Source organism: Manacus vitellinus, unplaced genomic scaffold (genome assembly GCF_001715985.3).
Source record: "Manacus vitellinus isolate BGI_N305 unplaced genomic scaffold, ASM171598v3 scaffold_5_pilon, whole genome shotgun sequence".
In the NCBI taxonomy this organism is placed as follows: Eukaryota; Metazoa; Chordata; class Aves; order Passeriformes; family Pipridae; genus Manacus; species Manacus vitellinus.
The window spans coordinates 18,562,349-18,579,710 of NW_021940682.1; the positions used below are offsets into that span (position 1 = coordinate 18,562,349).

Genomic DNA, 17,362 nt, shown 5'->3' on the forward strand with positions numbered 1-17,362 from the left:
AAACAATTGATCACCTATGTAACGTTGTAATATAATCTCACTTTTACTTAAAAATAAAAAAAATATTTACTGTAATCTTCTGCCTTTTCTTTTTCACTATGATTCCATGTTATCATTACCACCTACATCACTGTTAGAATTACTTTTCTATTTTTAACAATCTCACTTTTGTTATCGTTTGCTTTGCCAGTCAAGGTTTTCTCCCAGGAACATTTTGTTTATTTTAATCAGCCTTCTACATTTTTCACGCTCCACTCAATGTCATTTCTCCTCTACCATCCTTACACTTACACTTCACAGAAAAGGAGGAATGGGTCCTGAATTGCTTCTTTAATGCAGTAATGAAAGCAAGACTGGGTCTAACAGAATTTGACATTTATGGACAACCTTTATAACTGTTAACAGTGATTTTTAATGTAATTTATTTGGGGAAATCTATCATATACCTATGCTTCTCAGTCACCCCCCCCCCCCCAGTTTTTCTACTTTTTGTACTGTGGACATACATATAAACGAGACTTCTCAGTGACAAGCAAATTTCTGTCCATATCAAATCTGAAGTTACTACTAAAAAGTTATCAAAGGTTTCAAAGTAAATGAGCTAACTACAAACCGTGACTCGTTTGGCCCATGTTGTTAACATGCAGCATTTTTCTCTGCCATATCAATGCAGAAGTTTAGTTTTCTCTATTACCATTACATTCCCACTCCTCAATATCAACCAGTTACAGTTCTCTTTCCTAGTGTATTTACTCAATTGGCCTTAATTCATGCCATTTCAGAATGGCTCCAATACTTTTAGTCCCAATCACTGCATTTTAAGCTCTAATAATCTACCTGCCTACTTTGCTCTTCTGCATTTTTATTATCTTTTATTAATCTCATTTTCCTTCGACCAGAACAGGCTGTCTACTTCCAGTTCCACATCCCTTTCTTGAGCTGCTGTCTGCCTTCAAGTGGCCATGTTTTGTTGGCCTGTTCATGCATCTCAAATTATTTCCTTTCTCTAGTTCAGACACCTTCCTTATCCGGTAATTTTCTTTTACCATTTCCCCTTTCCAGAATGCCACCCTGTACCTACCTTGACTTGTAAAACAGAAACAACGCAAATACATTTGTGCAGAACCAGCACATCTGCGCCATGCAGCCATTTCATGCACTACATGCATAACCACAGTAGAGCACATTATGTAATTAGCAATACAGTAATTTTGTTAAAATTTGCTGCTGTAAGGGGGTAGAACAGATAAATATCTTTATCTATTTCCCTATTTACAAAAACATCTTTTTAAAGTATACATATATGCACTTGAGAATGTATATTTATTCTGAAAGATACATGGACAACAGTTCAGCATCCAATACTTTCAACAGTTTTGTAATCTCAAAAAGAAGAGAATTAAAACTACAACCAAGATAATGAAAATCCTTCATAACACCATGAAGCCAAAAAACCACAGCTGGTGGGTTTGACTTTGTTAATTCTGCACCCTTTTCAGGGCTAAGCCCTCAGTATTGCTAAGCCTCCATGTGCATCAACTGGTGTCACTACAGAGACAGAAATAACACAGTAGCAAAACGGTAGAGGTTTGAACCAAACAAAAGCAGTAATATTATCAACAGAAACTACGTACTCCAATTTCTAATATTTTTTAACGTATTTAGTTTTACTAAAGTAAACATTTTGCAGTAAGTTCTCGTTAACATTCCGCTAACAAAGGCAACCCAAAAATAATTAGTCAGAACAAATGTCTTCTGAGCTTCCCAGAAAATGCCATGTATATTTAAATTTAATTCTTGGCATTGTGCCAAAGTGGGGGGGTGGGCACCTAAGTGGAAAAATAATTTCAAAGGCCTCTAAACCATTAATGCAGAAAATGAGTTGCTTCTCTTACCTGGCAAGAAGATGGCACGTGCAAAATGAGCTTCCTCCTCTGAGTAAGCCACTGACATGCAGCTCATTTGCATAAAGTATTATCTACAAGTAGATTCCCAGGTCGGCCATCTTGATCTAAGATCTTGTTTTGTTTACATAGCAGCATGAGCACTATTTTTTAGCCAGCTTGAGCTACAGCTAGTATACCTTTCGGCTTGTAGCCTACATCTGCTTGTTAAAGCCTGCTGGAATTCCTACTTCTCCACACAAGTAGCTGAATGTGTCAGGAGTGCCCCTGCAGCTCATTGAGCATGCCACAGCCTCCAAGGATACTACTGCAACTGCAAGTGCCTCCAGTGTTCTCTTTGTACTGCCTTCTGTGCTGCCAACTATTAGCGCTGCAGCAACTATGTGCAGTGAAGTACCTCCTCCCACATACCACAACACAGTAGTACCAACAAACATCGATTTATTACAGCCCAGCGCAAGACACCACACTGAAAAAAGAACGCTGAAATTTCCTCAGTATTTTCACTTACTAGCAATCTAATTACACCTAGGTTCCTTTGTACATATTTTCACATTCATCAGTGCTGCTCTTTCGGTCCGGAAACCACAGTGCTCCTGCAATCCGTGTGAAGGAGAAGTCCATGACACATGTTAGCTGCTGCCGGCATGGATCCAGACTGCAGTTACAGCTAGCTGGCGCCAGTAAAATTTACATAAAGGGGCCTCATTTCAAGACTATACTGCAGCCCGATACTGCTTAGCAAAGCCTTCTCCTCCCCCTTCGCCCCCTCCCCACCCCCATGAGACTACTATGGGTTCTAGAATATATCCTCTAGTTATTTGCTTAATTATAATCCAGATCTGTGTCAAAAGTCAAGTGCTCGTCTTATTGTTCATATAAATGAAAACTGACAACAGCCTCTGCAAAAGAAATTCCACCTTGAAGCCTGTTCCTAGTAGGATACTACACACTGTTCACAAAGGTTCTATAGTAATTGAAATAACACCGGAAAAATAGATATGCATAATGCCTGGAACCAGCTCTCCTTAGCCTGGTACTTCCAGTATTTCACAGACTACCACCAACAAATAAATATCAGTTCCAAGTAAAAAAGATGCATTTTTAGCCTCATGCTAAAAATGGTAACATGTCGGGCCATTTCATTTGTTGTTTCCACTATACATCTAATTTTTCATCATTAGGCAGATGAAAGATAAAAAAAAATATCCAGAGCTTTATCTTTTCAAGTACCTCTAAGGTACAGTAACAGGTAGAGGCAGAAACTTGGATTTCAGCCTCAATATGACTTCAAATAGTTAATTTCTTAATTCTTACCTTTAGTCAAAGTCCAATTACATTAATAAATTAATTATATTTTACAAAGGCTTATTCTGAAAGTCATTGTACTGTTTTTAGGGGGGGAAAAAGAAGCCAGGCTTTAAGTGTACATATGTAAAGGATGAATCATTCGCCAATACCTTTTTGTCCTCATGTGCTGCCTTATAAGAACTCTTAGAGCACAAAACAACTCAATGCAAATAAACGTACTATTTATTATATTAGCTGTAAACAGGAATTTGTGAAGCCCTAAATAAAATCAAGTTTGGCTAGCTACACATATAGCAATGTGCAGCTGTAGCTGCAGCCTAGCACCATTTAGTGGAAAAGCTAAGTGCTGGAGACAGCGATGCTTGTCAATTTGAGCAGGGCAAAGGCAGAGCACCCCAGGACCAGAAGAGCCTGCTTTACACCCCAGGCTTCTTCTAGTTCCTGTCATTGTTCCTCTGTAGAATGCCAACAGTGTCAATGCTATATATAGTTGAATTATATATCCCATTTTCTGCTGTGAGCATAATTTGCTGTAAGGTTGGTTCTAGATTATTAGAGCATAATACAATTTGCTTATCTGCAATGGAAAAAAGATACTAATTTTGTAACTGAAAGTATTTGGTAATGCGAATTACTCTTCACTGGTTGTTACAATTCATCCTCGCCTTTGTATCCAAAAACCTAAATTGACATGTAAGGGAGAAATAATTATTTTTCCAAAATGACTGTCACATTAAAATGACAGTCACTAACATCTTTTATGTCACATGTATCTTTTGACTTGCTTTACTTTCAAACTGATTTGTGTATGTTAGCACATTTAAATGCTGTGCAGAATGTCTTTCAGTGATGCTGTTGTCATTTGCAGAATGAATCATCAGATTAACAGCCTCTGAGCTTAAAAATATAGGACACCAATGCTGCTTCATAAAAAGAAAATGAAAAAAATTCCTTGGATTTCCCAAATACAGCCGTGTACCCACCCTCCCCCTCCCGCCCTCCCCAGCTCTACAGCCTTGTGCACAAATACCAGAATAATAGTATGATTCTCAACACAGTAAAACAGACTGCAAAATAAGAGCCTTGAAGCATTTTCCGTTCTGGGCTCCAGTCTGCTATGGGAAATCCACGCCAGAGCTTGCCGGCAGCCCCGCGGGCGAGCTCTTCATCCGCAGTTTGTGGGAAGCGCCACCCCGCTTCCAGAACGTTCCTGCAGAGTCACTCCCTCCCCCCTCCCTGCGCCTTCCTCCCTCTCGCACTACTGGCTATGACAAAGCTCGCTTTCAAACGCAAAACGTTTTCACAAAGAGGAGGAGCAATGGGTTTAGGAGTTAGAAACGCACGGACTCGGTTACACAGGCAGGGCGTGCTGAGCCCCAGAGCAGCGGCAGCCTCTGCCCGCGATGCACAGCGCTGGCAGCCAACCCCCAGTACAAAAAAGACAGGGACCCTCCAGCAGCCTCCAAAAGCAGGGAATTTGGGGGGAGGAGGAGGGGGGGTGCTGGTGTTTTATTTTTGTTGGTTGGTTTTTTTGGTTTCTTTCCGTTTGTTTGGTTGGGGTTTTTTTGTTTTGGTTTTGTTCGTTTTTGGGGGGGAGGAGAGGGATGTGGTTTGGTTGGTCGATTGGTTTTTGTAACTTAAGAGATTAAACTACAGCGTACTCAATCATATTCTCCAGTGACTGTCACTACAGAAAAAGCCAAAATGTCTGTCTGCCTTTCCCATGTTTCTCATACAGTCACTGGAAACGTCTAAGTACTTTTATGATTTTGCCTTCTCAAAGCCAGTTAACAGGGCTCTTCCTCCAATATGCACACAATTTTCTACTCTCGAATCAAAATGACCTTAAAAAGCACATGTGTCAGTCAAAGGTAATAAAGCCGGTTGTGTTCAAAATAACTGCTATTAACTCTATGGGTTCAATAGGTACGTATCAAAGATAACATCCTCAAATTTTAAATATCAGCTGATTAATTTCAAAATAGGAAAGTAGAGGAAAAAAGTGATATAAAGTGATTTCCCTAATTCAGACAATTTTAGCTATTAAAGCATTCAATTGACAAAGTTTGTCTAAAATAAAAAGGAAAAAAATCCCCCACAAACCCAACCATGATTTAATCTGTCACTAATACCTTGACCTAAAAAAAGTCAAAACAACAAAAAACCCCAGAACAACAAAAAACACCCACCACAAAGCAAATGAAAGGCACAAAACAGAATGAATTATTATTCATATAACAGTCAGCTAAGACTTTAATAATTCCCAGAGTCTTCTCACATTGGTGTTTGAAAGGCACAGAAAATCATATACATTTCTAAAGTAGAGAACTGTCGACCAACATATTATCTTAGCCAATGTGGTTTATTTCAACATATTTTACAGCAGAAGCCCTGTATCAGCAGAATAAACAGGGAAGGCGGGAAAGGGGGGAGGGAGGGCCAACAATAGTTGTATTCGCTTTTCTACTTCAGAAAAGGGGTGAGAAAAAGTGTCTAAAATGGGTAACTTCCAAGCAGTAGCAGAGTCTCATGTTGTACTCCCTTTCTTCTAGAAAGGGCAAATACTCAGTTTGACTCCTTATCAATATTTTGCTCACTTAAAGTTACATTAAGTATTTTGTTATTTACTAAACAAAGACTGAAAAGCTGACAGATCTCAACTTGAAAACCAAGATAATGGAGGAAAGAAAAAAAAATTATCCTTACTATTCCTTCAAAGACAGTACACACTTGAAAAAACTTACTAAAGTTTACAGTTAAAAATAAAAGTCCAATTCAATTGTATAATAATAGTCATAACATGATTAAGGTTCCAAACAGTTCTTAAACCATTTATTTCTAATACCTAAAGAACCAACCAAGTCAGCTATTTCAAAGTGATTTACATACATAAAACAGTATTGCATTCATTCAGCAGTCCATTCCAGTTCGTTTAGAATCCTGCCTGAAATTGTTTGCTCCCAAAATTTCTACCAAAACAGAAGATGCAGCTGTGCAAATTGAGACAATTCTGAGTTTTAAGAGGAACATAAAAAATAAGCTGTATTAGAATGGTTCCAAGCAAGTATGATTTAGCAATGAAAAACTATCCAAACAGTTGGCGCACAACGAATTTTCTTATAAGCAAGTGCAGCATGTGCAAAAAAGAAAAAAACTAAAAAATTCTGTACACTTCAGAATAAACTATTGTTTTTCTCTTGGAAAGCGACATGTATTTGAGACTGCTGTCCTATTAGGAACTGGTTTACTCCTGAAAGCCTATCATTCAAGTTTACCTATGAGCAGTACAGAGCTAAGTGTTCTAGAACATGTAGACATAAGAACACTGAACACAGTCTGACAATGCATCTCTCATTAAAAATGTATAGAGATCAATTCAATTGAAATCATTAATTCATTATACATAACTATATTTAATTCAAATAGTGAATATCTAATTTACGTATTTAATAAAAGCTTTTTTCTAGCATCCACTGAAGTGGCCTGTTCCCATGAACTTAAACTGTGGTTTTTATTTTCTTTTTGACTACTAAACCCCAAACTATTAACACTGTGGAAGGGAACAGACAAGATATTATGCTTTCAGCTACTAGTACTACCATAAAGCAAGCATTACAGAGTATTTAGAGTTCTGGAAGGGAGAATGTGTTTCATATGCAGAACAGGTTTAAAAACCTATCATACTTTATGCATTCCAACACCTACTTTAGGAAAGAGAAAAGAAAATCAACCAAAAAAAAATTCAAAACCCAATCCACACCACCTACCCAGCTCACACAACAAAAAGCTACAGCTTCCTGCTGAGCCAGTCATTTTGTACAGCACTCCCAAAAATGGAACTGTTTTCAAAATGGCCTTTTAAAAAGCAAAGGAAACCAAAACCAAAGGGAAGGGAAAATACTGAGACGAGAGCTTTCCTCTGAACTCTGGCAATCTCTCCATGCCTTTTCTGTAAAATGGGACTAAGCTTATTCATCTCACAGAAGAAAAACATGGGCAACAAAAAGGGCACTAAAACAATTGTAAGAAGGACATGGTCTGAACGTGTAGCATTTCACTTAAATACAATACGCATGAAGAACCACTCTTTACAGTGACTGTCAAAAATATGATACTTTTCATGTCTCCATTAAAGAGAGGATCAATGAAAAACCCCTAAATCAACAGAGCAAACAACACTTGACAATTTTTATATGGTTGTTTTCTTTAAAAAAATGCAAACAACCAACCAAAAAGCTCAACCTCCAGAAAACCAACAAACCGCCACAAGATGTGTATGGTAAAGTATGTTTTAAACCTAAAACTTCATCCCCCTTAGTGATTGCAAAGTAGGAGTTCAGTGATCTCATAAAGAATGAATTGTTTCTGTTTGCTTCAAACAATATGATGTATTAACATCTGGAATTAATCAACAACAATAACTGACTAAAAACCACATGAACACAAACTTCAGTAACTATTTATAAGGCTGGGGTCAGGATGACTTGAATCAGAATATCTTGCAAAAAGCCAGAAAGATTATTGTTTGAGGCATGGGAAGAAGGAGATTTCACTATATTACTAATGTGCATTCAGTAGATGAGGTGAATGTATGGCAAAACTTCACATTTCATCAAGATAAATGTATTCAATCACAATTTGTGGTCTGAATTTTCAGACGTTTTAAAGTACCTAAATGTTCCCAGGATCTAAACTATCTTACCCAATCAAGAAAAGCCACTATGAACTAAAATCTGCCTTAAATCCACTAAGCAAAGTTCCACTAGCAATAAAAGTAGTAAAACTATCTACCTCCTTACCCATTTCATCATCACCTGCGACCACACATTCACATACTTGTTACTTATCTCTTAAAGAAAGAAAATCTGATGGTCAATTACTTAAAAATTTACTGTTAGCTGAAGTCAGCAATCAACCTGAGCTTAAAAATTCTGTATTTTATTGACTTTTTAAATTTCTTTTAATCAAATGCATGTGGTAAACATGGAGCAAACACGTCTCCACAGAACCTGATGTGCACTGTCTGCCCAGAATAGTTGATTCTTCATAAACAGTGTGTTGCTTTTATTTGTAGAAGATCGTTTATGGACATAGATATTTCAAAACTAATTTAACTACTTAGTACTTTGTTGTAGATGATACTAAAAGCACCAAATTAATGTGCGAAAATTCTGATGAAGGACTAAACTTTTAGGTAGACTGACTTTCACATCCTTGGCACAAAGTTCAACTTCAGCCAGGAAAATAACATAAGCTACACTCATCTGAGTTATCCAGCTCTTCTGCTGCTCCTGACATGGTTCTGGAGAACTTTAAATAACTCCCTATTTAATTGCTCTCAGTTTATGCAGCTCAAGAACCTATAAAGACCTTAACTAGGTTTAAGACACAGAACAAGAAAACAAGAGAGTTGTAAGGAAAATGTCTTACTTCTGCTTCTCTTCTGTTGTCCCCCTCCCCAATGGAAAGAAACCCTGGGCATTGCTTTTCTCCTACCTTCATCTCCCTGGCTGCTGATGCTACCTTTTAATGAGTGTACAGGATGACAGATAGGTAGGCCACCAAGCAGTACCACACAGAGAAATACGCTAACTAGGCCACATGAAACCACTAGCACTTTGAAACTCAGATTTCAATGGAATTAAACAAAAGAAATTAAACAATGATTTACCTCAAAATTTCAATTTTATAATTTGTAGCAATTCTGAAAAATTTCTACTTGTTCTTGAGTAGTTCATAATTGTTACTTGCATAACAGTTAGTATGTACATAATCATTGCTATTTCAATGTATTTACACAGGTTTTGTAGTTATTTATCACTGGAAAAGTTACATGTTGAGAATATGATAATCAAATGAAAATCTAACCACTTGGTTACAAAAATTTAATGAAATTTGTAAAGAGTTTATTTTACGTTTTAGTTAAAAGTCAGAGACAAGCTTTTGAAAAATGCACAGAATGAAATAAAAGCTATTCTGACGTGGTAAGAAAGTAAGCCAAAAAGAAATAATTTGATTAGCAAGACATACAGATATGACCTTAGATCTGTCCTGTCCCATGTGATCTGTCCTTTAACTGAGATGAGATCTGTGAATTAATTCAGTGAGAGAGGGGAGGGAAAGGTATATTATACTGCTTAGAATTAGATAATTTTGCCTGACCAAAATCTGAAATTGTTTCTTAGCAAAGCAGAGCTGGTGCTCACCTCTAAGGTTTGGAGCACGTGATGCCACCAGCTCTGCTCATTTGCAGACAGTCAGGTTAAACTGCTGCAGTGAAGACACTCTGTCAGCCATTCTGAAACTGCACTGTCTCAGCTGCACTGAAAATGAGACTAAGATGGCTGCAAATGTACACTCAAGACCTGCCACTCAGTGACGACTCAGCAGTGAATAAAACATTTATAAAGCAAAGCACCTCCCTCTTTACCACACTGCAACAAACTGCACAGGCGGGGTGTGTGTGTTTGTGCAGGCAGAAGAATGGTTTCTTTGACAGGCAGGAAGTGATTAATGCACAGCTGCAACGCTGCAGCTACTCAGCACAACTGGTAAAGAGAAAACTAAACCAAAAACCATTGAGAGGCAGCTCTCCTGGGTCTGTGATCCTGGATTTGCAACATGTACTTCACATCCCTCCCAACTCCAAGGCAGTTCAGGATCCATGTCACATATTAACAGTCAAAGTTACAGAGCCAGATCATGCACAGAACTGACAAACATTAGGGAATACTTTTCAAGAGCAGGCTCATTTCAGAGTTAAAAAAAGAAAAAAAGTGCTTAAGAAACTGATCTGTACCTTCTTACAGCCCGACCTACTTCGAAATATTCTGTAATATTAGTTGCCCAATAAAACAGTTTTACTTGGGGAAGAAAAAAAGGAAGTTCACTTTATAAAAAAGCTAGCAAAAAACCCCAGGAACATTCCAGAACTTCAGTGCCCACAGAAATCAAGTATTGAATTCTTTATGAATGACTCAGCATGTTGTTGTGTAAGTTTTTCAAAGAACAGTCATATCTAGAATCACTTCAGGAATTTTGCTGGAATCTTGTTGCAAAAGAGTAGTTCCTGAAGAGCAGGTTTGAGAACCTATGGGGGTGACAAAGGCGTTGTCAAAACAAACACAGATTTAACGCAAAGAGAATTAAACAGAATTTTTGCTCTAAATCTGTTCATTAAGAATTAAACACAAAACAGGTTCTGCTCTAAATCTGTTTATTGACACCAATCATGTGCTTTTGTCCAGAAATGGTGGATCGGTTCTGGAGGGAGCTCCTCTATATTTGCTTCACTTCTCTACTAAATCCAAATATGTCTACTTTAGTAAACAAAATAACTGCAAGAGCACATGGGGCGATTCTGAAGGAAATTAATGCTGAATTGTACCTAACCTTCTACCAAAAAATTGTCTTTGTGATCCAAAATTAGCCCAACTCCGCTCCCTTCCAAAAAAGTAGAACATGCCCTCCAACCGCTTTGTTTTATGAAAATGCTTAAACTTACGTAACTGTGCATGTCTGTTGCCAGCTGTAGCTGGTTATTTCAGGACTGATTAATCATGCCAGCAGTAGTTGTCTGATGTACTCATCAACACCACAGTTAGTATTTCAAACTTAAAAATGGTAAAATACACCATCTGGCTTTTCTTTTTGGCCTTGTATTAGCATGATTTGCAATACAAGAAAGAGCATGTGCCACATACAAGACAGCTACATTGATAATTTTTGTGTCTGATCGTACTGTTCAGATTTAGAAAACTAAATTAAAATACAGTTGATGTTCAAATGCCCAAAAGAGAGATCTCTCAAAAAACAAGTTTGTGTGCACTGGAGAACAAACGCATTTCAATTAATTTAAAATTACTCATTACACTGAAGCTTTTCTTCACTAAGACCTATTACTAAATCAAAAATCAAGTTTACAACAAATTCAAAAGAAACATTTTCTATTAGCCAGTTAAAACCCCATGTTGCTTATTCTGAACCTCATACATACCATAGCTTAAGCTTATAGGAATTTACAATAATTTATAACTTTTCAAAATTCAATATTAATATATATATATATACTTTGATTTCCACACTAGCAATGTTTTAAATAGAGAAAATCCTATGTTTAGTACACCTACAAAATTCCTAGATCAAAAGGTGAATTCTGACCTCCAGTCCTAGAATTTCAGGAATATCACCAAAAACCTAGGGAGGCTATAATCTGGAACCCAAGAGCTGCACTTGTACAACATTGTGTTCTCTTAACATTGAGGCTTGGAGCTCAATCTATGGAAACTCAGTTACATAAATAGGTTTTGGATGGGCAAAACTACTCGGCAAAATATTTCAGAGAACTCTTTCACTGAGCCAGAGAAAACCAAAAAGCCATGTCACAGTCTACTTGCTATGAACATCTTGCCTTGTCAGAAAGCTTCATGAACATGCAGTTAACACTGATGAAGTTTGGTGAGGAGAGACTATTATTTGAAAGCATCTGAACTGAAGTCTCAAAAGACTATCCACTGAAACCCTCCTTTATCTACACAAGCCAGTAAGCTGACATCGAGAAACATCTCAGCTCTCACTTAGAATTTCAAGAACTTCACAAAAACTACCTAAAGTACTGGTGGGAAAAAAGAGTCCATGATGATCATGAGGCAAGGAATACGAAAGTTCAGAAAGTCAAGTCTGCACAACATTTGAGGACTTTTCATAATTCCAAGCCCCTTGACAGTAGGACCAATAAAGGCAATTTTCAATGTACTGACTGAAGTCAGCAATTAGATATGTTTATGTGCCTAAACACATTTCTGAAAGAAGTAATGAATTAGAATGCAACATCTTTTTATAATTACTTCATGGAAACTGCATTAAGTAGGAGGCAAAGCTAGAAGAAACTTTCTTTCATGCCAGGTTTTGGCCTATTCGAGGTTTGAGATTTTTTACCATAACATCTCTTTAAACTACTGTGAAATGAAAGATGATGCTTAGGACAGCACAAAATAACAGAGCAAACACACAACTTATTTTAACCGCTACCTGACATATCCAGTTATATAATTAAACACGTATTAAGTACATGAATTTACTTAAGAGCATTTTCAGAAATTGGATCTAGAAGAGAAAAATATTTTCCCTGTGTTAAAAAAACCCAAGTTACACATATCAAACTAGCTCTATTAGTTTACCTAAATATTTCAGAAAATACAGTATTGAAAAAAATTACTAATACATCAGGTGATTTGATGTTTGTTCATAGAAAAAAATAAGATCTATTAATTCATAAGTCCAGGTTTTAGTAATTTATAACATGCACAGATCAAAATAAAAGAAAGAGCATTGTTTGCCTTTTATTTTCCCTTAAGATATTCATAACTCCCAAAGGAACGTAAAGGGCATTTATACTGTACACAATCATATACACAGTGTTGTGAATTCCTTCACAGTGATATGATGGAAGTTGACATACAAATGAGGATCAGGCATTTATTTAATACTGTATAGTTACTAGTATGCCTTCAGCTACACCACCAAGGAATCTTTATTTTCAAAAAACAAAAAAACCCAAAAGGGGGGGGGGAAGAACAGAACAGGGGGGCAGACTTGCTGTGAAATATACTGGCAGTTTTAAAAAGTATACATCAGTGGTACTATACAAGAGAAGGAGTCAACAATGGAACTAATGAATCCACATTTCCTACAAATTTAAAAATGTCGTCTTGCTACTTTTTAAGCAGGTTGTCACAGGTGCCTTACCATACTGGGCAAGTGAGTGCAGGTCCACAGCTAGTCTGAAGCTGCCTGCTGATGTGACAGATTCCATACTGCTTTGACAGACAGTACCTATGTCCTGACTGACAGCAAGTTATCCCCCCAAAACAACACGTAACTGCCAAGTTCCCTTACTGGCGACAATGGTAACCTCTCCTCACCCCAGCTGTTCTCACAAAATTTGCAGGAATTAATTGATACTTACTACTCCTTATATTTACTGAAAACCAACAAGTCTTTCAAGACTTATCAAGGACAGAACAATTGACACAATCAATGATCACAATACAGGAAAACACCAAATGGAGAGCAAATGGAAAAAATGCATTCAGCTTGCAAACTATTAAGTAAGAGGAACGTACTGGTAAAGTATCTTTTGGCCTTCCTATTTACATTTTATGAATAAACTTGAGATTTTCGGCATAAATATAGTTTCTGACAATTAAGTCCAGCTAAACCTAATAAATGATTATACTATTAAAATCATCCAGATGGGGAGAAAAGTGATTTTTTCTTCTTGTTTTGAAAAGAAAATATAGTATCTGGTTTAGTCCACTACTTTTCACTGTGGAAATATTTCTGGTTTTTAACAGAAAAAAAATGCACAAACACAATGAAAATGATGATTTAGTTACTAAGTAAGAATCAGTTAATAACTGATAACAATAACAGGATTTTCCAATTTGTTTAACATGTAAACTGTTTGCACCAGATACTCTGAAATCAGTATTTAAAATTAAGCTATTTTTACCCATAAGTCATTGAGTCTCTTCACTGGCAAAATCACCTCCCATGCTGGTAGGAAAGCATTTGCCCGTTGTCTTTCATGTCCCAAATGGAAGCATTAGTAAAGGAGCCTTTATAGAAAAACTAACATACTAGACTTAATATTTATCTTCTAAATACGTGAAATGAGCACACCAATACAAGCCAAAGCAGGAGGTACCAGGAAACATGACAAAGTATGGCATGCATTTGTATCTGTTGGAATCAGCATCTTCTGGAACTTTGTAATGGATAGGAAATAAGAAGAGTTCTCACAATAAAAGCATCAAAATGACAATTTAAATTAATGCATATAATTACTGTATCCTTCTATGAATCAATTCTGGTACGACTGGTTTCAGACCTACACAAGATCCAAGACAGTCTTTCTAAATTAATTGATACAGAAAAATACACTACTGTTCCACATTATCACAGGAAACATCAGTTCAGCACTGCTACATTTGGTAGCAAGGTTGCAGCTGATAAAAAGCCTTCTACTTCACGAAATGTATACTAAGTTTTCTGAAGTAAGAACATAATAATAATCCGAAATTCTTAGTACAGTTTCTTTCCAGATTATATGTACATAGGAACTTGACTTGGTACTTTTGCAATGTACAAAATAATAATTTTTTTAAAATATATTTTAAAAATACTAAAAAAAAAAGTTAACTGCCATACTTGCGGAATAAATAGTGGGTGTAGTTGCCACGATTTATGAACTGCACAAATCCTCATGCAGTTGTTAGTGAATTGATTTTATGATTGGCCTGACAACAACCGTTAGCCCTGTTTCTTAGATCTGAAACCAAGAAATTACCTACCCAAGACGACGTATCAAATGGCACTGGCTTTTGTGTTTGTTTTTTTTCCCCCCAAGGAACTTTTAATATCTGAAGGAATACTCTCCTTCATACCTTCCTGTAGAACTGCAAAACCCAGTATCCAATAAAAAAACCACACTTCTTACATTGATATTTGAGGTTTGTGTACAGAGTTCATATTTAACTTATTAACTGCAGATTTAAGCAGATGTTAAGTATGTCCTTCATGCTTTCAATTTTAAAAACCTACATATAAAGTAAATATTTGTAACTGTGATAAGTGCAAGTATATCAAACTAGTGTATCAGTTAACGGCCTAAAATATATTTTAACTTGCAAAAGAGAGACAAACAGCATGCTTGTAGAATATCCTGATCTTGTAGATGCAAATTCCAGTACATTTATTAATAATATATTGCATTTACTTGTATAATTTGGGATATTGAACAAACATATCTGTTAATATGCTCTCATTAGCACATCAGATACGCTGTCTAGATGTACAAGTGTCATTATCCTATGACTGCATGGAGTCTGCAGTTTTAAGCTCATTGACTGCTCCCTAGAACAGCAGAGCTGTTCACCCCTTCATTTTAGCAAATGCTTTTCCATCAACAATTCCAATTTTTCCAACAAGTCTATATGCATTAAGGGTCACAGTGACATCACATTACATAAATTTATTTCAAGATTACTGTTAAACAACAAAACATCCTAATGTCGGCACTTCCAACATCTGTCAAATATCAGGAGATCCAGTAAAAGGAGGATTCACCTGCTAAAAGAACAAACCGCTCGAGGACAGAGCTACACCTTTAACAGGCCCTGGAATTAAGAGTGCAAAATTCTAAACCATGAAGAGTTTCAGTATTTTCAGTGTTTACATTTAAAAAAGATTAGCGGTTCAAAGGTACCTTCTTTACACAAACATGCGTCTCAAACTGGTGTCGCCATGTTGTTTGATGTGGGTGGCCATGACACTTTGATGAGCTGCCTGGGCCTTGTTTAGTGGTGACATCACACGAATGAGGCCCAGCTGGGCCTTCTGTTTGTTCCCTCATCGAAATGCTCTGTTTTCCAGTGAATGAGTGCGCCCGTATGCCACAGGAACTGTGCACTGCAGGCCATCATTGTAGGAACACCACCAACGGTTTCCCCTCGTTGCTTCCACAACTCACTTGCTGCGCCATGCCTGTGCAGGCATTCCTTGGTGCCACACGGGACCCCCGAGGCCACGCCACCCCAATTCCACCATGGAGCGAGGAAAGGCTGTCGAGGCGCCGGGCGCACCCTTGTCCCACCCAAACACGCGCCGCGCCTCGCCTCGCCCGGGGCGCGCGCCCAGTACCGTCGGTGCCCGGTGCGCGCCCCCGCCGGACCCACCTGTGCTCGCGCCTCCGCCGCCGCCGCGCGCGCGAGAGCAGCGGCAACGCACATGCGCGCCGCCGCCGCTGACTGGAGCCGGGTCACGTGCTCCCATGCAGGCGCGTGTACAGAGCTGCAGCCCCACGGCGCATGCGCGCTGCTGCTGCCGCCGCTGCCGCCGCGCCGCGGGGCAGCGAGTGCTGCAGCTGCCCTGCCCTGCCCCGCCCGGCCCCCGCGCCATGGTGCACCCGCGCGGTACCTGCGCCTCGCGTCTCGCGGCTGCTCCTGCCCCAGCGCCCAGCGGCCGCGCGCGCCCGCTCCCCGCTGCCGCGGTGGATTCAAACTCGGAACCGCTCCGGGCGCCAACGCCGCCTCCCGCGTCGCACGCGCCGGGCCGCTATGCAAATGAGCCCCGTGTCCCCTCCATCTCCCGACTGGCTCCGCCCCCTCCGAGGGCACAGGGGCCGGCAGTGGGGAGCTGCCTCGAGCCAGCCAATCACAGAGCCGGCCATCTTGGCGGCATGCAAATGAGGCGCCGGGATATTTAAATAAGGCGGTGGCCCCGCCCCTTGGCGGAAGTCGTGGACTATTAGGCGCAATGAGACGCTGGGGCGCGCTACGACTGCGGCCGCCAGAGGGCGCTGCGGCAGGCCCGGGGGCGGTGCCGGGAACAGCCGGCCCTCCCTTCCTCCCTTCTGACCTTCCCGCCCTTCCTGCACTTCTGCAGCTTCCCACCACTGCAGCTGTGCGCCGCGAGGCTCTGCAGCCTCTCTGACACCTTCGAAAGCCTGCCTAAAATCCGCCGGGCTGCATTATCAGTGTCATGAATTGCTTGCTGCTGGTCCCTTACCACCTTTCTTGTCCCGCTTCTGCACTATGGCTGTGCCTGGCCAAAGCACAGCTGTTTGGGGTTGTTTTATAACCAGCTTTGCGGTTCAGGAGTGGAGGGAAAGCACTCAGCCTGTTGGCTGCACTTTAAATGAATCTGAGGCACACGGGGTTATCCTGAGTGAGCTGCAGGTCAACCACAAGTGGCCATTTCCCACCCTCCTTCAGGGCCTTAGGGGCGGGGGGTGGGTGGGTGGAAAACCATAGAACTTGCTTTGATGTGAGCCAGAACTTGGTGCCTTTTGTACCATAGCCAAAGGCAGGAATGACCATTGCCAGCAGCTGGTCTGTCCCATGAGGCACGGGTCAGGTGTAGCAGAGAGAGCAGATATATGAGAAGGCACAAGAGGATAGAAGGACACATGTAGACTTTCTGCCAGAAATGCTTATGTATCGCCTGCGCTAATCTAGTATTAGCGTCATGTACCAGTCACCTAATAGCTGGGTAATGGAGAGTTCCATTTCCTCCTTGTTAAGGCAAATAAAGTTCACATTTTTCCCACTGAAGGTGTGAAAAATGGCATCTTGATTTATTTTTTT

General features: G+C 39.4%; 1 protein-coding gene across 1 annotated transcript in view; it reads right to left on the reverse strand.

Annotated features, from left to right (window-relative positions):
• Positions 1–15,876, reverse strand: part of ATF7IP (activating transcription factor 7 interacting protein) — an 84,189-nt gene extending 68,313 nt beyond the window's left edge. Inside the window, exon 1 of the mRNA XM_029963386.1 lies at positions 15,484–15,876. The gene's annotated coding sequence lies outside the window, so the exon portion shown is untranslated. The remainder of the gene's footprint in view (positions 1–15,483) is intronic.
• Between the last annotated feature and the right edge of the window lie 1,486 nt (positions 15,877–17,362).